This window comes from Schistocerca gregaria, chromosome 3 (genome assembly GCF_023897955.1).
Source record: "Schistocerca gregaria isolate iqSchGreg1 chromosome 3, iqSchGreg1.2, whole genome shotgun sequence".
NCBI lineage: Eukaryota > Metazoa > Arthropoda > Insecta > Orthoptera > Acrididae > Schistocerca > Schistocerca gregaria.
Window position 1 is genome coordinate 97,769,121 of NC_064922.1, and position 8,394 is coordinate 97,777,514.

Below are 8,394 nucleotides of genomic sequence, written 5' to 3' on the forward strand. Positions count from 1 at the left end.
GTACAGCATAAGGTGGGACGAGGCAGTCTGAATTACATTTTATAGATGAATTTCTCACATATCTCAGAGTCTCTCGCGATCTTCGTCGTCGTCGTCGTCGTCGTCGTCGTCGTCGTCGTCGTCGTCGCCGGAGCTTCTGCAGAAGTAGCAAATGGTCATCGTAGCAAATGCGGCGAGGGACGCCCTGCCTTCGATTCCGAATGCACAAAGTGTGTGGTCTTGTTTCTCAGTCTATATTTAATCGGTCTCGTCAGAGGTTGAATGTAACGAATAAGTGGGAAAGAGCAAGGGGCAGCGGCTGTGTAGAACGAAATCACAAATCCTCAGGGGTGTGAGCGTTTCGAGATGAGTCGTATACATGTAAATGTTGGTCGTCAGTGACCGTGTGGCCTAATGGATAAGGCGTCGGACTTCGGCTCTGAAGATTACAGGTTCGAATGCTGTCACGCTTGTGTTTTTCCAGTTCTGAAAAAGAAACATACCGTTTTAATGTAGCAATTGAGCAGTACGAAACCGTCTGAATGTTGCTGTTGACCATTTTTTGCTTGGAGATGCTCTTGAGCTTGAAACACACACAGCAAGACCGGTGTTAACTAGCGAAATGGTCGGCAGAGTGCCGACACCGCGAGTTTTGACTGGCACTTGCACATCTAAAACAACGTCGGAAAGTAACTCGTTCGGCTTTTGAGTCACATAAAGTATGTGTGTTAATTTTGAAGCCACTAGCTCTGCTTGTTGTCATGCAATTTCTTTGCCTCTCAGAAATGATTATGACATAAAAGTGAAGTACGTGACGAGTGTGACGTTAGGAAAACATTAGGCAGCATGGAGAGATGCTGTATGGGACCACCCAACCCAAACGAGTACTGTGTGACGTGCTACCCGGCAAGTATTCACCGAGGTAGCCGGCTATCTCAGTCGGTAGAGCGTCAGACACTTAATCCTATGGTCGTGGGTTCCAGCCAGACGCTGGGCGAAACGGAATTTTGTTCCGCTGCAAGTGTAAATTACCGTTTTTCTGATTAACGAGATTTAATGGAAATAGCAACTTTAAACTTTGCCTACGTCTCTGTCAGTCGCAAGGAAACTGTATTTGAAGGTGAAGGTGATTTTGTAGACATGTGTAAAAGACATGTTCTGAAATGCAAGTGTTGTGGTTTGGAGAGCACATCGGTTACGTGTCAGATGTGTAGCCAAGCAGTAATTTGTCGCCATAGCTGCAAATATTAGCCGATAATATGAATTGTTGTCAGCTAAAGTCTGATGATGCAGACGACCGTAAGGACGAAGTACCCAAGAGTACCGCTAGGCCGCGCCTCTTTAGCTCAGTGGTAGAGCACTGGTCTAATAAACCAGGGGTCGTAAGTTCCATCCTCACAGGAGGAAGATGAATTTTGGAAATCAGTTGCGCGTCGTGGCCGTATAGCAAACAGTACCTGTGATGACGAACAATTAGCGACAGGCGTTTTTAATAAGATTTACTCTCAGATGTGATTAAGGCGAATGGCGCAGATAAAGCATTTGCCAAAGCGGTACAGCATAAGGTGGGACGAGGCAGTCTGAATTACATTTTATAGATGTATTTCTCACATATCTCAGAGTCTCTCGCGATCTTCGTCGTCGTCGTCGTCGTCGTCGTCGTCGTCGCCGCCGCCGCTTCTGCAGAAGTAGCAAATGGCCATCGTAGCAAATGCGGCGAGGGACGCCCTGCCTTCGATTCCGAATGCACAAAGTGTGTGGTCTTGTTTCTCAGTCTATATTTGGTCGGTCTCGTCAGAGGTTGAATGTAACGAATAAGTGGGAAAGAGCAAGGGGCAGCGGCTGTGTAGAACGAAAACACAAATCCTCAGGGGTGTGAGCGTTTCGAGATGAGTCGTATACATGTAAATGTTGGTCGTCAGTGACCGTGTGGCCTAATGGATAAGGCGTCGGACTTCGGCTCTGAAGATTACAGGTTCGAATGCTGTCACGCTTGTGTTTTTCCAGTTCTGAAAAAGAAACATACCGTTTTAATGTAGCAATTGAGCAGTACGAAACCGTCTGAATGTTGCTGTTTACCATTTTTTGCTTGGAGATGCTCTTGAGCTTGAAACACACACAGCAAGACCGGTGTTAACTAGCGAAATGGTCGGCAGAGTGCCGACACCGCGAGTTTTGACTGGCACTTGCACATCTAAAACAACGTCGGAAAGTAACTCGTTCGGCTTTTGAGTCACATAAAGTATGTGTGTTAATTTTGACGCCACTAGCTCTGCTTGTTGTCATGCAATTTCTTTGCCTCTCAGAAATGATTATGACATAAAAGTGAAGTACGTGACGAGTGTGACGTTAGGAAAACATTAGGCAGCATGGAGAGATGCTGTATGGGACCACCCAACCCAAACGAGTACTGTGTGACGTGCTACCCGGCAAGTATTCACCGAGGTAGCCGGCTATCTCAGTCGGTAGAGCGTCAGACACTTAATCCCATGGTCGTGGGTTCCAGCCAGACGCTGGGCGAAACGGAATTTTGTTCCGCTGCAGGTGTAAATTACCGTTTTTCTGATTAACGAGATTTAATGGAAATAGCAACTTTAAACTTTGCCTACGTCTCTGTCAGTCGCAAGGAAACTGTATTTGAAGGTGAAGGTGATTTTGTAGACATGTGTAAAAGACATGTTCTGAAATGCAAGTGTTGTGGTTTGGAGAGCACATCGGTTACGTGTCAGATGTGTAGCCAAGCAGTAATTTGTCGCCATAGCTGCAAATATTAGCCGATAATATGAATTGTTGTCAGCTAAAGTCTGATGATGCAGACGACCGTAAGGACGAAGTACCCAAGAGTACCGCTAAGCCGCGCCTCTTTAGCTCAGTGGTAGAGCACTGGTCTAATAAACCAGGGGTCGTAAGTTCCATCCTCACAGGAGAAAGATGAATTTTGGAAATCAGTTGCGCGTCGTGGCCGTATAGCAAACAGTACCTGTGATGACGAACAATTAGCGACAGGCGTTTTTTTAAGATTTACTCTCAGATGTGATTAAGGCGAATGGCGCAGATAAAGCATTTGCCAAAGCGGTACAGCATAAGGTGGGACGAGGCAGTCTGAATTACATTTTATAGATGAATTTCTCACATATCTCAGAGTCTCTCGCGATCTTCGTCGTCGTCGTCGTCGTCGTCGTCGTCGTCGTCGCCGCCGGAGCTTCTGCAGAAGTAGCAAATGGCCATCGTAGCAAATGCGGCGAGGGACGCCCTGCCTTCGATTCCGAATGCACAAAGTGTGTGGTCTTGTTTCTCAGTCTATATTTGGTCGGTCTCGTCAGAGGTTGAATGTAACGAATAAGTGGGAAAGAGCAAGGGGCAGCGGCTGTGTAGAACGAAAACACAAATCCTCAGGGGTGTGAGCGTTTCGAGATGAGTCGTATACATGTAAATGTTGGTCGTCAGTGACCGTGTGGCCTAATGGATAAGGCGTCGGACTTCGGATCTGAAGATTACAGGTTCGAATGCTGTCACGCTTGTGTTTTTCCAGTTCTGAAAAAGAAACATAACGTTTTAATGTAGCAATTGAGCAGTACGAAACAGTCTGAATGTTGCTGTTGACCATTTTTTGCTTGGAGATGCTCTTGAGCTTGAAACACACACAACAAGACCGGTGTTAACTAGCGAAATTGTCGGCAGAGTGCCGACACAGCGAGTTTTGACTATCACTTGCACATCTAAAACAACGTCGGAAAGTAACTCGTTCGGCTTTTGAGTCACATAAAGTATGTGTGTTAATTTTGACGCCACTAGCTCAGCATGTTGTCATGCAATTTCTTTACCTCTCAGAAATGATTATGACATAAAAGTGAAGTACGTGACGAGTGTGACGTTAGGAAAACATTAGGCATCATGGAGAGATTCTGTATGGGACCACCCAACCCAAACGAGTACTGTGTGACGTGCTACCCGGCAGGTATTCACCGAGGTAGCCGGTTAGCTCAGTCGGTAGAGCGTCAGACTCTTAAACCCAGGGTCGTGGGTTCGAGCCAGACGCTGGGCGGAACGGAATTTTGTTCCGCTGCAGGTGTAAATCACCGTTTTTCTGATTAACGAGATTTAATGGAAATAGCAACTTTAAACTTTGCCTACGTCTCTGTCAGTCGCAAGGAAACTGTATTTGAAGGTGAAGGTGATTTTGTAGACATGTGTGAAAGACATGTTCTGAAATGCAAGTGTTGTTGTTTGGAGAGCACATCGGTTACGTGTCAGATGTGTAGCCAAGCAGTAATTTGTCGCCATAGCTGCAAATATTAGCCGGTAATATGAAGTGTTGTCAGCTAAAGTCTGATGATGCAGACGACCGTAAGGACGAAGTACCCAAGAGTACCGCTAGGCCGCGCCTCTTTAGCTCAGTGGTAGAGCACTGGTGTAATAAACCAGGGGTCGTAAGTTCCATCCTCACAGGAGAAAGATGAATTTTGGAAATCAGTTGCGCGTCGTGGCCGTATTGCAAACAGTACCTGTGATGACGAACAATTAGCGACAGGCGTTTTTTTAAGAATTACTCTGAGATGCGATTAAGGCGAATGGCGCAGATAAAGCATTTGCCAAAGCGGTACAGCATAAGGTGGGACGAGGCAGTCTGAATTACATTTTATAGATGTATTTCTCACATATCTCAGAGCCTCTCGCGATATTCGTCGTCGTCGTCGTCGTCGTCGTCGTCGTCGTCGTCGCCGCCGCCGCTTCTGCAGAAGTAGCAAATGGCAATCGTAGCAAATGCGGCGAGGGACGCCCTGCCTTCGATTCCGAATGCACAAAGTGTGTGGTCTTGTTTCTCAGTCTATATTTGGTCGGTCACGTCAGAGGTTGAATGTAACGAATGGGTGGGAAAGAGCAAGGGGCAGCGGCTGTGTAGAACGAAAACACAAATCCTCAGGGGTGTGAGCGTTTCGAGATGAGTCGTATACATGTAAATGTTGGTCGTGAGTGACCGTGTGGCCTAATGGATAAGGCGTCGGACTTCGGATCTGAAGATTACAGGTTCGAATGCTGTCACGCTTGTGTTTTTCCAGATCTGAAAAAGAAACATAACGTTTTAATGTAGCAATTGAGCAGTACGAAACAGTCTGAATGTTGCTGTTGACCATTTTTTGCTTGGAGATGCTCTTGAGCTTGAAACACACACAACAAGACCGGTGTTAACTAGCGAAATTGTCGGCAGAGTGCCGACACAGAGAGTTTTGACTATCACTCGCACATCTAAAACAACGTCGGAAAGTAACTCGTTCGGCTTTTGAGTCACATAAAGTATGTGTGTTAATTTTGACGCCACTAGCTCTGCATGTTGTCATGCAATTTCTTTACCTCTCAGAAATGATTATGACATAAAAGTGAAGTACGTGACGAGTGTGACGTTAGGAAAACATTAGGCATCATGGAGAGATTCTGTATGGGACCACCCAACCCAAACGAGTACTGTGTGACGTGCTACCCGGCAGGTATTCACCGAGGTAGCCGGCTAGCTCAGTCGGTAGAGCGTCAGACTCTTAAACCCAGGGTCGTGGGTTCGAGCCAGACGCTGGGAGGAACGGAATATTTTTCCGCTGCAGGTGTAAATCACCGTTTTTCTGATTAACGAGATTTAATGGAAATAGCAACTTTAAACTTTGCCTACGTCTCTGTCAGTCGCAAGGAAACTGTATTTGAAGGTGAAGGTGATTTTGTAGACATGTGTGAAAGACATGTTCTGAAATGCAAGTGTTGTTGTTTGGAGAGCACATCGGTTACGTGTCAGATGTGTAGCCAAGCAGTAATTTGTCGCCATAGCTGCAAATATTAGCCGGTAATATGAAGTGTTGTCAGCTAAAGTCTGATGATGCAGACGACCGTAAGGACGAAGTGCCCAAGAGTACCGCTAGGCCGCGCCTCTTTAGCTCAGTGGTAGAGCACTGGTGTAATAAACCAGGGGTCGTAAGTTCCATCCTCACAGGAGAAAGATGAATTTTGGAAATCAGTTGCGCGTCGTGGCCGTATTGCAAACAGTACCTGTGATGACGAACAATTAGCGACAGGCGTTTTTTTAAGAATTACTCTCAGATGCGATTAAGGCGAATGGCGCAGATAAAGCATTTGCCAAAGCGGTACAGCATAAGGTGGGACGAGGCAGTCTGAATTACATTTTATAGATGTATTTCTCACATATCTCAGAGCCTCTCGCGATATTCGTCGTCGTCGTCGTCGTCGTCGTCGTCGTCGTCGTCGCCGCCGCCGCTTCTGCAGAAGTAGCAAATGGCAATCGTAGCAAATGCGGCGAGGGACGCCCTGCCTTCGATTCCGAATGCACAAAGTGTGTGGTCTTGTTTCTCAGTCTATATTTGGTCGGTCACGTCAGAGGTTGAATGTAACGAATGGGTGGGAAAGAGCAAGGGGCAGCGGCTGTGTAGATCGAAAACACAAATCCTCAGGGGTGTGATTGTTTCGAGATGAGTCGTATACATGTAAATGTTGGTCGTCAGTGACCGTGTGGCCTAATGGATAAGGTGTCGGACTTCGGATCTGAAGATTACAGGTTCGAATGCTGTCACGCTTTTGTTTTTCCAGTTCTGAAAAAGAAACATAACGTTTTAATGTAGCAATTGAGCAGTACGAAACCGTCTGAATGTTGCTGTTGACCATTTTTTGCTTGGAGATGCTCTTGAGCTTGAAACACACACAACAAGACAGGTGTTAACTAGCGAAATGGTCGGCAGAGTGCCGATACAGCGAGTTTTGACTATCACTTGCACATCTAAAACAACGTCGGAAAGTAACTCGTTCGGCTTTTGAGTCACATAAAGTATGTGTGTTAATTTTGACGCCACTAGCCCAGCATGTTGTCATGCAATTTCTTTACCTCTCAGAAATGATTATTACATAAAAGTGAAGTACGTGACGAGTGTGACGTTAGGAAAACATTAGGCATCATGGAGAGATTCTGTATGGGACCATCCAACCCAAACGAGTACTGTGTGACGTGCTACCCGGCAGGTATTCACCGAGGTGGCCGGCTTGCTCAGTCGGTAGAGTGTCAGATTCTTAATCCCAGGGTCTTGGGTTCGAGCCAGACGCTGGGCGGGACGGAATTTTGTTCCGCTGCAGGTGTAAATTACCGTTTTTCTTATAAACGAGATTTAATCGAAATAGCAATTTTAAACTTTGCCTACGTCTCTGTCAGTCGCAAGGAAACTGTATTTGAAGGTGAAGGTGATTTTGTAGACATGTGTGAAAGACATGTTCTGAAATGCAAGTGTTGTTGTTTGGAGAGCACATCGGTTACGTGTCAGATGTGTAGCCAAGCAGTAATTTGTCCCCATAGCTGCAAATATTAGCCGGTAATATGAAGTGTTGTCAGCTAAAGTCTGATGATGCAGACGACCGTAAGGACGAAGTACCCAAGAATACCGCTAGGCCGCGCCTCTTTAGCTCAGTGGTAGAGCACTGGTGTAATAAACCAGGGGTCGTAAGTTCCATCCTCACAGGAGAAAGATGAATTTTGGAAATCAGTTGCGCGTCGTGGCCGTATAGCAAACAGTATCTGTGATGACGAACAATTAGCGAAAGGCGTTTTTTTAAGAATTTCTCTCAGATGCGATTAAGGCGAATGGCGCAGATAAAGCATTTGCCAAAGCGGTACAGCATAAGGTGGGACGAGGCAGTCTGAATTACATTTTATAGATGTATTTCTCACATATCTCAGAGCCTCTCGCGATATTCGTCGTCGTCGTCGTCGTCGTCGTCGTCGCCGCCGCTTCTGCACAAGTAGCAAATGGCAATCGTAGCAAATGCGGCGAGGGACGCCCTGCCTTCGATTCCGAATGCACAAAGTGTGTGGTCTTGTTTCTCAGTCTATATTTGGTCGGTCCCGTCAGAGGTTGAATGTAACGAATTGGTGGGAAAGAGCAAGGGGCAGCGGCTGTGTAGAACGAAAACACAAATCCTCAGGGGTGTGAGCGTTTCGAGATGAGTCGTATACATGTAAATGTTGGTCGTCAGTGACCGTGTGGCCTAATGGATAAGGCTTCGGACTTCGGATCTGAAGATTACAGGTTCGAATGCTGTCACGCTTGTGTTTTTCCAGTTCTGAAAAAGAAACATAACGTTTTAATGTAGCAATTGAGCAGTACGAAACCGTCTGAATGTTGCTGTTGACCATTTTTGCTTGGAGATGCTCTTGAGCTTGAAACACACACAACAAGACCGGTGTTAACTAGCGAAATGTTTGGCAGAGTGCCGACACAGCGAGTTTTGACTATCACTTGCACATCTAAAACAACGTCGGAAAGTAACTCGTTCGGCTTTTGAGTCACATAAAGTATGTGTGTTAATTTTGACGCCACTAGCTCAGCATGTTGTCATGCAATTTCTTTACCTCTCAGAAATGATTATGAC

General features: G+C 46.1%; 1 non-coding gene across 1 annotated transcript; it reads left to right on the forward strand.

The window, feature by feature from the left end:
* Positions 1-1,314: 1,314 nt before the first annotated feature.
* Positions 1,315-1,386, forward strand: Trnai-aau (transfer RNA isoleucine (anticodon AAU)). The gene has a single exon. It is a non-coding gene; the product is annotated as a tRNA-Ile (tRNA).
* The last annotated feature ends 7,008 nt before the right edge of the window (positions 1,387-8,394 follow it).